Source organism: Cupressus sempervirens, chromosome 11, assembly GCF_028749045.1.
Source record: "Cupressus sempervirens isolate cs-2001-9-10 chromosome 11, ASM2874904v1, whole genome shotgun sequence".
NCBI lineage: Eukaryota > Viridiplantae > Streptophyta > Pinopsida > Cupressales > Cupressaceae > Cupressus > Cupressus sempervirens.
The window spans coordinates 594,820,727-594,837,005 of NC_143128.1; the positions used below are offsets into that span (position 1 = coordinate 594,820,727).

General features: G+C 30.8%; 2 pseudogenes; one reads left to right on the forward strand and one right to left on the reverse strand.

The window, feature by feature from the left end:
• The first annotated feature begins 10,836 nt into the window (after nucleotides 1-10,836).
• Nucleotides 10,837-12,093, forward strand: LOC149531067 (fatty acid elongase 3-like pseudogene; annotated as a pseudogene).
• Nucleotides 12,094-14,343: 2,250 nt separating this feature from the next.
• LOC149531068 (histone H4-like) lies at nucleotides 14,344-14,654 on the reverse strand (annotated as a pseudogene).
• Nucleotides 14,655-16,279: the final 1,625 nt, after the last annotated feature.

Sequence of the window (16,279 nt, forward strand, 5' to 3'; positions counted from 1 at the left end):
AAACATACATGTTTAAATAAGAGAATAAGAGACTATACCTAATGTACTCCCTTGCATTGGCATGCTTTTATAAAGAAAATAAAAATGTTAATAATATATTTGATTAAATCCTTAGTAACATAAATGAAATGTATAAAATAACATGACCATGCCTTGTTAAAATTTTGCTTCAAAAAAAAATATGCACTCCCAGGAGTAAAAACTCTCTAGAAAATGCATGAGGAGAAAATTTCATTCCTTCCAAGACCACAAAGCATATTCTTGAATAGATTCCTTCCTAAGAAAATAAAGAAATAAAAGAAATCTTATGTAAATCTCCTTGGTGCATAAAATTGAATAATATATATATATATTTATTTATTTTTAAAAAAAAAGTTAATATCCATATACTTTATTGCCTCCTTTCCAATCAATTTCACCTAATAAACTTTATTGTCTTTATTGCATGATCACCTTCTTTGGGCATCAGTTTAAACTTGTTTTAAAAAGGGTATTTTGTCTTGTCTTAAGTCAAGTGGTTGATGGGAGGGTGACGTCATTCTACCACCTTGTCCCATCCCCATCCTCCTCCATTTCTAGCAGCCAGCTTGGGAAGGTGACAATTATGTTGGTAGATAAATTGTGGTGGTCATCTCCTTTTTGTTAAACTCCCTTTCTTGTCTCTGTTCACGTGCCCACCTCTTGGGTTGTGTTTCCTCAACCTTGGGCTACGTGGGATGATGTGTGGAGAGGGCTATGTCATGACATGACATAAATTTAGAGGTTGACTTAGCTTTTGGGTTTTGTTTTAAAAGTTGCAAGTTGGAGTATGTTTAAAAAAAAACCAAAGTCTTCACCTCCTCCATGCTCTTGCGTACCTTTTTTATGAGAAGGCTTGGTTTTGCGTGGGGCCTAGGAAGAGGTGTAGGGAGAGGTCAAATCGACCTGACTAGTGGCCATGTGGGTGATAAGGGGTAGAGTAGGTGTCTTAGGGTAAGTAGTTGGTAGTTAGTTAGGTTTAATTTATGTTTTTTTTAAAAATGTATTGTTAATTTGTTTATTAGTTTTAATATTATTAAGTTTTGTTTTGATAAGTGGTTTTAGTATTTAATTTAAATTAAGTTTAAAATTGTGAACTTGTTATAGTTATTTTGTTTAAAGATCATTTATATTTCTTGATTAATATTAGATAGTTTAAATTTTATTAAATTTGTAAAGTGAAGTTCTATTTAAAAGATTGGATGTTCTTTTATGAATGATTAGACCAACTATAGATTTAGTTAGTTAGTTAAGATAAAATTAGTTTAATATGAAATTATTATTAAATTTAGTTTAGATTTAATTTATATTCGATTAAATATTTTGTTGAAAATTAAGCTAAGTTGGAGATTTAAGAAATGTTGGTATTAATAGTACCTTTGAAAATTTGTTTAAATTAGTGTCCTAATAGCTTAAGTTATTCAAATAATCTAAACCCAATCTTCTTTAGATTGTTATTAAAACAATTTTCGCATGATTGTTTAAGCAATGTAATAACGAATTAGTAAACATTTATATCAACCTAATAACAATGTACTTTAGATTCCTGACGATGTATTCCTCCACAAAAGTTTTTATACCAGGGATGTTGTAGAGAAACTTTTCTTAAATTGTAATCAATCTTTTCAAACTTAGAGCATGTTTAATTATTAATTATTAAAAAAAAATTAAAAAAATTTGTGTGTGTGTTTTGCCCTTGTAGTCTGGGCATGACAGAGATCTACAAAATGCACCACTTCCTACCATTACCTACTTAGTTTAGAAAATTGTGTTTGTACATGCATGAATTTTTAAGCAGATTGCACATACCAAGTATCGACTTTCTTGAATTGTCAAGATAAGCATACCCTATCGTATTATCTCAATGGTAAGAGAGTGGAGATAAATTCTTAAGTCCAAATCCTAAACTTTGAACCCATTTTTCTTAGAAAATTAGGACAAGTATTTGAGTCAAAATTACCTTCTGAATGCATCAAATGACATTAATTTGTGATTATAACCTTTTAGTTTGATCTTGTATGTGTTTTTCTATGATGGGTTTTCATATTTTTCTTTAGGAGTCTTTGGTGATTTTTCTATTAATTAAGTCAAATTAAATGATTAAATTAATGATTTAATTTAATGGAAATTTATTATGGTATTATAATATTTAATTAACTGGGAAATTAATTAAATAAAAATAATTAAATTTAAAGATAAAAGTTTTAATTTTAGAACATGATAATATTTATTTAATTTAATAATAATATATTTGGAGTTCATTTTTAAATAAATGCTAAATACTATTATTATTTAAGTTAATAAATATTTTATCAATTAAACGTTCGAAAATAAATTAAGAAGTAAAAAAGATATTTATTTATTAAAAGTTTTAAGATTGCATGATGTGTGCATGAGATTAAAATTTAATAAATTAATTAAAAAGAGAAGTCAAGTGAAAATTAAATAAAGTGATTTTATAATTCAATGAACATGCATGGAAAAGATAAAGAAAAGATAAAGAAAAGTTAATAAGGAGTTAAAGTCTGGTGACAAAAGAGTTCTCTTGGGTGATCACACAATTAGTACCCCAATTTTAGGAGAGAACTCCATATCACAATTTGAGGTTTCATTTTCGAAGGAATACAAATTTTGGAAGAGAGAAGGTTTTGAGAGGAGGAATTTCTCTACAGTCTTCTTGGGCATAGCGATTAGCATCAAAGTACAGGTAGACACTTGTGATTATTCGCTCAATTTATTACGCTCTTTCTTTCGTATTTTCATCATGTTTGTTGAATGGTTATTTGAAAAATTCTTGTGATGAATGTTTTAGTATTGTGTATTTCTAGTATGCATGTTAAATCTTCTGTTTACAAGAAAATCAAAAGATTAATATCATCCTTCATCAATAGATTTAAAATAGAAATTGAACAGGGAAGGATTTTGTATTAAATTCAAAAATTCCTATTTAGAACTCAACTGGTTGGTCATATTTCCTCTATCTAATTAAGGTTGAAACTTTTATTTAAAAAAAAGAGATTTGTTTTATATAAATTTTATATGTATGAAATTTTTATAAAATAAATTTAATTGAAATGGTTTTAAAAGGGGGGGTCTTTATTTATTTTGTTTATAAAAAAGTAAAAATTCAAAAAATAATAATATAAAAATATATATTTGTGGGAGAGTGGATTTACCACACCCCCCACCCCTACATTTGTCGATGGTCGTACGGTTATTGTCGCAGACCTGCGGTGGTAGGGTATGCTTTCGACAGTCCCTTTAAGGGAAGGCCAATGGCCAAAATAAAATTTATGCCAGTTTTTATTAAATTTGTAATTTTAGTTTTATTAAATTTAAATTTATTAAATTTAATTTTAATGTTATTTGATATCAATATCAAATAATATTTATTAAATAGAATTTTATTAATTGTTTTTAATTATCAATAATTAATTAAAATATAGTTATTATATATATATATGATTTTTAATTAACTCAATATAATATAATATAATTCAATCAAATATAATTTTATTTATTTATTTAATAATGAAAATTAGTTAGTAAGGTTAGAGATTTATTTAATTCTGACTTTGATAAAATTTCAATTATTTTATTGAAAATCAATGAGGATTATTTTAATAATTTTGAAATAAATACATAAATTATCCTCAGAGTATATTAGGGAAATGACTTAATATATAATGGGGGTAACCCTATACTTTATTCAAATAAATGGATGAATTAACTTGTAGGGTAAACTAAGAATCCTATGTACTTGAAACATACACTGAAACAAAAACTAAAACCTTACATTTAACTCAACAATATATTTTCAAATCAAACCAAACTATGAAACCTACACTTTGTATTTGTATGTTGTCTATGTTTTGGGTTTGGGTTGATTATAGTGTTGACCAATTTTAAGATGTCTACTAAAGACTTGGGAGTTATGTGATTGTGATAGTATGTTGACTTGATCTTGATTATTTTAATTCAACCATGGTAATGTGTTGGTATGCTCTATGATGAGTGTGATTATATTGTTGGTTACTATTTTTTCATTGTCATTATGGGATAGTGAGATAAGTGCTATGATATATTTGACTTAACCATTTTGAGTCTTCGATTAGCATTATTGAGATACTTTCCAATTGCTCGTTAAGAAGTAATGCGTATTGTGATTTATCTTTTGATGCTTTCCAATCACTTGTATAGGGCTGAGGTGGTTTTACTATGATTCTTTGATTTGTGATTTGATGAGCATAGGGTAGGTTATCTATATGTAATGTCGAGAAGTGGCTTGCAATGGAGGTCGAGGCCCCAAGTGGCTGCCAGGGTAACCCATTGTAAGTTGTTTAATAAGTGAAAACATTACACTAAATGAGAGTAAAATGAACCTACTAAGAGTCTTTGTATGTTCTCACCCATGCCTCGAGTGCTAGTACAAACTAGGATGGGAGTAGAGAGAATGCTTAATTGAGACCATGCATCATTAGTATGCCTTGTCAATATGAGAGGATACTAGTGCCATGTAGGGATCACCAGGGGGCCGAGGTCTTGAGAGACTATCAAGGTAACTCTAGTGTGATTCGTGTGATGACACTTGTCTGCTTACATAGTAGGTTTCCTATGTGACTTGTGTGCCTCTGGGTATAGATGTCAATTTGTCTTGGAACCTTTGAGTTAGATTACTTTTAGGATTTCCTGGACTTGGAGAGTACTTTTGACTATTGGATTGAAATCCTATTTGGGACTTGAGACTATCTCCTCAACGCCATGGGAGCAGGCCATTTAGGTTCCACGTGGTCAGGTGGTAGTGCTTTTAACTCTTATCATTGAGATTCATCTGTTGATACCATAGATGGATTTTCCTTGTCTGCATTTCCTTACATTCTATCTTTGTATCATTATGATGGATGGTTATATCTTATGGTGGATGTTTATATCTTTTATGATGGATGGTTTCATTTATTGTATTTTACTTTGTATAATGGATCTGAAAAGGATGATGTAATCTATTTTTATAAATGTATATTATTTTAGCCTTTCATATCCTGTGACATGTACAGTGGATGATTGAGAATTCTTAATTTTATTTGCCAAGTGGCATTTAGAAAAAATGTATATTATTTAAATGGACTTTGGACTTTTAATTATTCTTTCATATGGATGTAGTATTTGTTAGGCTTAGTATTAATTAAATTTAAATTTGATTCAATGTCTTGGGATCCTTAAGGAATGTAACTTGTTATGTATGCTTATTATTTTCTAAAGGATTTTTAGGTGTCTACACTTGGTTCTTCTTTTTGTAGGAGATATTGCATTCAGTTTCAGTGTCTAGTCTTACCTCTTAGCATTATAGCAGGGTTATGTTGGTTATATTTCTTTCTTGGTTCAATGGAGTGAGTTATGCATTCAATACTTGATCCTATGTGCTAGGTGATTGTAGTGGCTAGATACCTATGCACTTCAATCAGATACCATATAGGCATTCTTTCATTCTTATTTTTGGAGGCTATGAATATACCTTCCATATTCGATTGATCAGCTCTTTAGACTTAGACTTCTTTACCAGGTCATGTACTATACAGTGGAGGTTCTTCAGATCAGTATTTTGATAGTGTTTGCAGCTTCATGCTTTAGTGGTGTTCTTCATGATCATCTTTTGTTCCTATCTTCTAGGACATTCCCTAGTTTGGAGGCTTATTCAGTCCTTCACTAGTTCTCTTCAGCATTTTATTTCCATCTCTTTTTGGAGTAAGGGTTTTCCCATGTGGTTTTCTCTATTTCTCCTCTTTTCAAAGCTTTGGTTGTGCTTGGAGACCTCATCAGATCTTGTTGCAGGGACCCAAAATTACTTTCAATAGTAGTTTCTAAGTTTTTAGCTATTCCCTAAGTTTATCTTAAGGGGGGGTGTTAGAGTAATAAAGTATTTTCTTATTAATTAAAGCTTATTGATTTAATTATTAAGTCATTTATTATCTCTAGTTTACTTAAGCTAAACTTTAGGCATATAATAATTAATTATTGTCATGCAGCCTAAGTTTTACCTATTAGATTTTTTATCTCCTTTTATAAGGATTGATCTCTTTATAATTTGATCCATTTAGTTTTAATATTAGCAATCTCTTTTTTTTGTGCTCATCAAGAATGTCTCATCTATGGATCTAGCAATTCTAGCCTCCATAGCTTTTTACTTCTCTCTTTCTGTGACAAGTGTTTGCATGTAATTGATTCTTGGGAGCTATGAGGTTGATCTTTCACCAACTTCAACAGTATTTTCTATGATACCATGTTAAGTTTTGGGATGGCTGTAAATGTAATCACACTGCCTTTATATTAGGTATGTATCTTCCAAATGCAACCACGTGTTAGATTTATTTATTAAGAATAGACAATGAATAGACATGTCCCTTCATGGGACATGTCTATTCAATAATCATATAATTAGTATAATAATTAACTTTAATTTTATATAAATATATAAATATATATATATATATATATATATATATATATATATATATATATATATATATATATATATATATATATATATATATATATATATATATATATAAGATGAACATGCATATATAAGGATAAAGACATATGGATTGACTAAAAATTTAACAATGACCTTATTAATTTTTAGTCTACAGATTATACTATGGATGTCTTTAATATCATGGTTTCTATCTTACTCAAGCCGAATAGTTTTTTTCCTAGCTTCAAGAGCTAAGGTATTCTGTGCTAACTCTAACTTGTTGAGTTGGCATATCAAACCCTTACCTTGGTTCTCTAAATATAATTTTAATTAGGAGGAACAACTAAGATGGGAAGGTACTTAGGCATACCCTTTTCCACTAGGCCATGTCTTAAAAATATGTGAGAATTGATTAAAAGTATTATTGAGAACAAGATTCCTTTGAGGAAAATGTTAGATGTGATGTGTTCATTGAACTAGATTATTCATCTCTTAAAGCCTCCCTTGTAGAAATGGAAGAAAATAATGAGGAAAATAGAGATAGGATTTTACCAGTAGCCAATGTGGTCAATTCAACAAGGTCAATGTGAAACTATTGTAGGATGATGCCAAAGGTATGGATAATTAGCCTCCTTTGGGTGTGCTCCAAACTGTAAAGACTATCTCAATGTACAACTTCAGATTGGAGCAATGGACTTTCAATTCCATAAAAAAACTCAATATTAATTTTAGATCTTTATATGCAAAAATGGAGGAAGTTGCAAATAAGATGAATGAGGGGCCTAAGATTGGTGCTACTTGGAATGACATTGAGAATAACGCTTTGTTACAAGGGTTGGTTAATAGAATTGAGAACCTTGAAAGAGCTACTAATACCATGGTCAATAGTTACTAGAAAATTTTGGAGGCCTTGGTGGAGACTATAAATAAACTAATAGGGAATGTTGATTCAAACACAGATAAAATAATGGTGGTGAACCTAGATGAATCAAAGGGTGCAGAAGAGTCTCTTGGCAAGAAATGAACCATATCTTCTACTAGGAAGTTGAAGGCCAAAAATGATGAGTCGATCAAAGAGGATATCAAAGTGGTCATGGAAAAGATTAAGTTAAAGGAGGAGTTGGCTCTTGAGCTAGCCTAATTCTTGGCTGGTTGTCAATTTTGTTTGGTCTTTTTGGCTTTTTTTCGATTCATTAGCTTAGGTCTATTTTGTTGGTCTTGGTCTCTGCTTAGTGTTGGTTCTGTGGTGCATTGTTGGTTATCTAGGGGTGATGGTTTTCTTTCTAGCATAGTTTTAACTGATGAACATTTAATTATATAGTTTGTAATGACTTTTGGGGTTTCAGATCCCTTGTAAAAAACTTATTTTAACCCTTAATTGAAACATTGAGAACAAGGTCAATAAGTAGAATAAAAGAAAATCGTCATTGGTTGGTAAGTTTGTTAGAAAATTCTTTCTTTATATAAAATTTTATTACTCGTATATTTAGCTCTTCAATGGCTATCAAATAAATAAGATTTAGAAGCAATTCAAGAACTACCAATTGTTAGATGAGAAAGGAAATAGAAATGAACATTTGATTGAATGAAATTAGTATAATATGGATAAGAATTGGGGAGGATTAAAATGTTGAAGGACCTAAAAATTTAGGGTAGGCCATAATGGTGAAATGTATATTCAAAGCCATTGATGGCAACAAACCTTGGAAAGAATTAATTCACTAAAACAATAGTAGAGTTGTCACAAAGAAAGTCAAGTCCTAAAAGGACCTTCCGTTCAGGACATCCTAGTGGGTTTGTTTCACATCTCTCCTAAGGGTTCAAATATTTTATAAGTATTTAGAAGGCTCGAGAGTGTGTAAGGCCTTTCCTGACCTAGGAATATTAAAGAACAACTTGGATACTATTTTTGGCAGAACTTATACTATAAGCATCAATCACTTTCTTAATTTCAAGTTTCTCAGCGAAGAATAGGAACACTAGAAGTATTGGATGCTTTAGAGACATTATTTTTAATGACAACCTCAAGTCTTGGTCAAGGTTGAGTGAGAAATTTAACATCCCCACTACTCATTAGTGTACCTACTCTAGTATAAGAGAGATTTTTTCTACTCTCAACCCCTCCAAGGTATCCCATCTTGAGCAAGATTAGTGTAGTAAGATTTGCTAGCTTGACGATACTAAGATTTTAAAAATCACTCCTAGAAATATTAATAGTTTTTTGAGTAATAATGATTCTTCATATTCTTATTTGAATAATTGTTGGAATGATAGTTACTTTAACAAAAATTGATAAATTATGATGTAGCATTTGGAATAATACTATTGATTCAAAGAAGGCTTGTTAAAGATGGATCCACCTTATTCAAAGGTTTTCATACAAGCTACTAAATAGAGAGGATGATATCTACAACATATCCAACCAATACATCAAAAATATTTGCATTGATTGCTTTGTTGCTCAACCTTGAAATTTGACATTTGCTTTGTTGTGATTGTCATGACCAGAATATTAATATTAGCTCGATGGATCTATTATTTGGTAAAATACAAATATGTATCCAAAATGATGAATAACTTCTGGCTTTTATTTTCTACTGAGATACTTCGATGAATTTCAAAAATTAAGAAATGAAGAGAATTTTCAAGGTGAGTAGGATAAATTTTGAGTTTTTTTGGCAAAAACTCACATTCTTCAACATTGTTGGCAGGCAACATTCACTATAATGATCTGCAAATGAAAATTTGAAAAATAATTAGGAGAAGGCTTGGTGACAATCAATGCATATGATATTTACCTATAGGAAAACATGGGCTAACAACGAAAAGAATATTTAATCCATCCTCCAATAGCTACTAGACTTGGTAAAACAACCAATTGAGGAAAAGACACAAGGACCTTATAAAAGGAGTAGAAACTGCTTGCACACTAATGAGGACAATAGTGCCATACATAAAGAGGTCATATCTAATGTGAACATTGTTTGTACATGAAGGTGAAACTTGGAGTGAAAGAAAATCTCTTTGAAACCTTAACAACATTTAAGATCTTTTAATATATATAATTATGGAAACACATTATACTATCTAGTCCTATCATAACCTTTGATAAAACAAATATTAATGTTTTCATTTTGTTGTTTTTGAAACTCATTTGGTCTGTTATGACCCAAGTGATTCATATGAGTATTTTATGTACCTTTAATATAAGAATAATTTAAAAATGTTAAGAAAACAAATCATCCTTATCATTTGTTTAAAGTGGCATTTTGTCAATTATAAAACATTATGTAAAATTGTTTAATACAAATTATAATTTATCATCATAAATACCAAGTATGCTTCAAAATTATTTGTTATATAACGTTGCTATAAAGTCGTTGTCTATTTGACCATTTGAAAAGAAATAAGCAATAATTAATCAATTAAATATAAATTAATATTATAGTCTACATCTCTACATACAAAATATAGATATGCCAAAAAAAAAAAAAATCAAACAAAATACGTTACATACTTTTAATATTGCTTCCTCAACTATGTATAAAATTCACTATAGAAGTTAACGATTATAAAATATTTAAAAAACAGATCAAATAAAATAAAATAAAACAAAAATAAATACATTTAGTTTAATTTTACTTTGTCAACAATTATGTATCTCTCAAATTATTATTACATTATTTTTTATCTAAAATCTATTTGTGACACGTCATCACACACTGATCGTACGTGATTTTGGCTTTGCTGGCAATGTCCGTTACACTCAGCTGACGTCTTCCCCACCAGGTTTGAAAAAACACGAGAACACAAGTGGTACGAAAGCACATACGATATCCACGTAAGCGTATATTCCACGTAAGCGTATGTTCCACGTGAGCGTATGTTGACCTTATAACGTAGTCAACAGTATAAGTTGAATAAATACCTCGTGGCACCCATATTCAACATTTTCCTTTTATCTTTCTTAGATATTTTACGCATGTTCGGTTTGAAAACATAAAAACAAAATATTTACATATATTTAATGCGGACAATATTTGGTTTCAAAACAAAAACATTCACCACGAGACTGGATCGAAACGCAGACGACAGCCAAATTTGAACAAACTCGGGGAAATTAAATGGCCGAAATAGTCAATACAGGGAAAAATGGAGGAACAATTCATCCAAACGGCTCTGAAAGTCTTCAGGCCGTTCGTTCGATCGATCCTTCTTATCTGCTTGCAAAACGTTTATCCGACGGCGCATTCTAGAAACCCTGGAATTGCCGTGCAATCGACGGCATCTTCGCCCTTCAAATACAAAATCGGATTCCCTTTCTTTCGACATCAAATTCAGATTACCTTGTAAATTCTTCAGATCATGCCGGAAATCGCAAGAAATATTTGTGCAAAGCCTCATTTCAGGTACTGGTTAGCCGAGCATCCGATAATTTTGAGCTTCAGATGGGATCACGACGTCTTCGGATCTTCCTTTGTCTTTCTCGCATCATCCGTCTTCATTTTCCTTCTCCTCGTTCTGTTCCTAAAATTCGCCATGAAATTCAGCTCAAAACCCCTGCCTTTAGGTCGGATCCCTGCAATTCACAATTTTATTGTTCTGGTGATGTCTTTGATCATTTTAGCCGGTTATTGGGAGGCCACGTCGGTGGAACTGAGGCAAACGAGGTGGATTTGGAGAAAGCGAGGTGTTCTTGAATGGCTCGTCTGTTTTCCGCTCGGGATTCGTTCTGCGGGGAGGGTTTTCTTCTGGTCTTATATCTTTTATCTCACAAAATACTACGAAATGCTGGATATTTTGATCCAAATTCTAGCGAAACAGTCCGTAAGCTTTATCGAAATCGTGAGCAGCGTGGCCCCCGTATTTGTGTGCTTCTTCTGGCTCGAATTCTCTCAATCTCTGCAAATTTTGTACATTTTGATGGAAACGATCACAAATGTGATTTTATACGGCAATTTCTTCTTCGGCGGTGACGGAGAATCTCGGTGGCCATTTCCTCGAAGTACGAGCCTTGCGACGCGTTGCAGAATTGTGGAGTTCGTTGTGGCGATCATGGCGAATTTTTGGGTGGCGTGGTTGCATTTGAGGAAGGAGGGTTGTAATGGAATGGTCGGATGCGTGTTGAATGCGTGCTGGAATTTCATCTTTTTTCTGCTTTTTATCAGATTTTCAGGCCACCAGTCGAACGAACGACACCAGCCGGCTGTCAAGGAAGGATGACTGTGGAGAATTTCCGTCCGTGCATGTCGTTGAGAGTCGAGCTCGAGATCTCCTGCTGGTTGTAACAGGTTTTACCGGTGGAATATCTGTCGAGGAACGAGATTCGAACACGGGATCTCATCGCTACCTTGTTTGCGTATTCAAGCTGCTATTTTTTAGTTGTTCAATTTGATGGGGATGACAGCTTCTAGAAGTTCGTTGAAATTTAGATTTTAATTTTTGTAAATATAAATTTATAATATTTAGACAAATCAATTGATAATAAATTTAACTAATTCACATCTTGAGGTTTGATGTCCAACCACAAAATGATGAATTGTTAGTTCCTGCTTAGACTAATGTTTTCATATCAATTAAAAACTATTACTCCTGCTTTCAAACTTTTTTAGAAATAAAAAATATATCTTATGGTTCACACCACTTTAATATTTCAAATTTCTATTTTATTCAAATTTTCCTATTTTCATATTTGTCCACTCTTATTAGTTCCTGCTTTTGGCAAGAAACTAATGGAATCATGAGATTTCATATTAGTGGCATAATTAAAAACTTTCATTAATTTACCTATGTTTGCAAAAGATTTATTAATTTACTTTTTTTTTGAATTGAAAAATACAATTTTTTAAAAATTGTATTGGCTCATGTTCAAAAAGGAATGAAAATTTTTAATTTTTTTCAACAACAATACAACTATTTTTCCCAACACCTCTATTGCAACTTTATCTTTTCCACATTTGTGACAAGTGAATAAATTTTCTTTAAAAACAATTATTTTTCTAACACCTCTATTGATGAATGCATTAATTTCAATTTTATCTTTTCCACATTTGTGACAAGTGGATAAACTTGGAAAAAAAAAAAACACTTAGTTTTAATATGTTTATTTTTGTAATTTGTAAAATGTTATTCAAATATAGATATTTTAATCAAATATAGAGTGAAATATATTTCTTATTTTAAACACATTTATTATTTTCAAATGGTTGTACATTTTTCTTTAAATTTAACTTAACTATTTCATAAAATTTAAAATATTGCTCCATTAGTGAAAATATAAGTAAAAGTATCAAATTCATATTATTAAACTTAAGAATATAGTAAAAAAAATACACTGTTATCATGAAAAATAAAAATTTTGCCCTCACATTTAATTGTATCACTAATACCATTAAAAATAAAATTGATATGTTAAATTTTATACTTTAAAATACATAATATTAATTTTGTATCAATTTTAATAAAGTTCAAATTGTTTAGCTTATCAAATTTATTTATTATAAGTGTGTTTTGGTTTTTTTAAAGCATAAATATTATTTTTAAATTAATTTATATTTATTTATTTTTATTCATTAGATTTAAGCTTAAGAATATTGTCTAGCTTCTTCAATTGGATGAATTTACTGCTTAAACAAGATATATCAAACAATTTCATAATTAAAATTAATCAATTTAGCTCTTGTTTAAAAATAATAATATAATATTATTTATATATCTTATGTATAATTAGTTGATAAATATCTTTGGTATGATAAATGTTCTTTAGGATGTCATCTAATTTTAATTTAACATGATACTATAATGCTTATTTATATATTCTTTTACTGTTTTAACTAATATATATCATTGCAATTATATAATTTAATAATATACTAACTATATTTTGAATTTTAATTTAGTTTAGCACTATAATATTATATTTTTCATTACTATTTATTTGTTATATTTATTAAATTAAATATATTATATTTTAACCAAAACCTACTTCAATCAACCATAAAATCATGAAGTTAGGAACTTAAAATCATGAAAGCAGAAACTTTGGTGCCCCTTATAGTTTTATTTTTTTCTATTAAAAAATTAACTAATAGCCAAAGAAGCGACCATTTTCAAAATTAGAACATTTCTAAAGTTTTTCCGAATATCATATGCGAAGAGGACCGTTGAGCACGTTTTTCTAAATATTGGACGGTTGGCAACTTACATGTATGCACGCTTTAATATTTAGTATCGTTATTATGATTATTACATATTGCATTAAAACCTACAACTGGCTTGGGTGAATGCAATGTTAAAGCAAGAACAAAATAATGCAACTGGATTCAATTCCTGTTGGTAGTTTCCAGAGCAGACAGTGCAGATTTGTAAACTTCCCAAGCTTTTAAGTTTTCAAAATAAATGGTGCAGAATTTTAAGCTCTTCAAGTTTCATTATGGTGTTCTCTGAAAACTGGAGTATTTCCATTTGTGGGAGTCACAAGCGGATAAATCGGTTTGCCAAAATCCTTCAAAGAACAATCAAAGTCATTAATTGTACACTATAGATTTTCCAATTGGACCTCTCATTTTTCAAAATTTGTTTCCTACAATTTTTCTGGTAATACAGGTAACTATAGATTGATGTTATCTGCAAATAAAGGCATTATTTAGGCATTACTGGCTTTAGTTTTCTATTATTATGATTATTTCTGCCCAATAGTGATAAAAGGGGGCTTTTGCTTCAGATGATTCCAGAGAATAATTATTCTAAACAAATGTTCACCAATCATTCTGAGCACAGTTTCAAAACTTTCCAGATTGTTGATCGTGACAAAAATGCCATAAAATTACTAGACTATTACATATTTAATAACCTCAGCCGTCGAAGCCGTAGAGGGTTCTTCCCCACCTCTTCAGGGCTTAAACGCCATCCATGGTTGTGGCAGTCTTCGTACGAGCAGGCACTGTGTATGTGACAACATCTCTCATAACATTCTCGAGGAAGATCTTCAAGACACCTCTGGTCTCTTCGTAATGAGGCCGCTAACACGCCTAATGCCTACTCTTTTTACCAATCTGGGAGTGGTGGGCTTGCTGATGCCCTTGCTATTGTCTCGTAGAACCTTCCTCCACCTCTTTGCTCCTCCCTTCCCCAAAATCTTCCCCCCCTTCCCTCGCCGAGACATCACAATAATAGCTCCCAACGATCTTTTGGAGATTTTGAGTTCGGCCTTTTTCTGGTCTTGTTTGAAATTTATCTGTATTAAGCTTCTCGTTGTTTTTGTAGGGTATTTTAGTTTAGTAGTAACTGTATTATTGCATTTATTTTGACAGAAGGTGGGAGCAGAAATAAAGCCCCAAAATAGTGCCGTCTCTCTGTGTGGGGCTTGAGAGTTCTTTTTGGTCTTTTGCCTTGATTCGTATCACTGGCCAGATCTGTTTCAAATTGTCACGACTCAAATTTCGACATGCTTTTTATATGGACTTAATTGTGTGATTAACCTTTTGACTAAGACTCTGTATGACTCGACTTGAGTCGAACACTTTATAGACTTTGATTAGAATTTTATCATATATGTTATTAGAGAGTAATGTTAATTATTTTGTCATTATGATATGTCGTTATATGTTGACTTATGAGATATCAACGTGACGGTTAACATTGTGATTTCATTATATGTTTATGTCTGATAATGAATGTTGAATGTTTTTAAAATAAAATTTGTATTTAAGATATTATTTATTTATTATGATGATGACATTACTGACGCTTTGGGTGATGTCGAGTTTGTGATTGCGCAGATACTGAAGGCGGAAGGGTGGTTGAGGTAGAGGAGTTTAGCTCCTTGACAGGGTTGGTCTGGAATTTGTATGGTGTAGCTGCACACACACACTTAGTTTTTTATTTTATTTTGAATTTCAATAAATTTAGATGGATTTAAGGTTTTGTTTATGATAATGTGGCGTAGATGAAAAATAAAATAAAATGAATGATTAAATATTATTTCTTAGAAATATTATAATTTAGATCATAAAACAAGTATTATACTTTCAAATTATTTTTCCGTAGTAATTACAAGCATAAATTTGGAATGGTAGTAGTTAGTCGGAAAAATATTAAATGGGAAGTAATAGTTTTATTTTTATTTTGAAAATAGTGAATTTAAATTATATGTGGAAGCTTTAATTGAACTTATAGTTTATTTAAAGTTTTTGAGCCAATTGGTAGCCGTAGATCCAGATAAAGAAAAATTAACTGATTGCTAACAACTTTAAAAATTGATGATCATGATGAAAATCTCATATTAGATGGAAGTGATCTTGAGTGGTTTAAAATTTTAATTAGTAGAAGAGTGTGTTTATTTAATTCAAAAGGACAAGTGTAATTTTTGAAATTGTGAGTCATCTGTTTGTTACCGGCTGCATGAAAGGAGGGGAAGTCATTAATATAAGGGGAACCGTAGTTGGAAGAGGAGTTTTCATAAAGATAAAACAGAGAAAAACGTTTTCATATAGACACGTGCCAGCTGAATTGGAGGGGGAAACGATTTTCAAAGGGAAGAAGCCGATTTTGAAGAGGGAGAAAAACGTTTTCCAGCAAAGAAAAGGGAATGCAATATTTAGGGGGATTGCAGAGATTTGAAAAGGAGAAAAAAAAATTGGAGATCGCATGCATATTGAGGGTTGCGTTTGAATATATAGCTGCCATTGCAATAAATAGGGGGACAACATTCATACTACAGCCGGCCTTTTAAATTTGAAGGGCCTATATTTCATTCAAAAAAAAAGGCAATGTTAGATATCCCGGTAG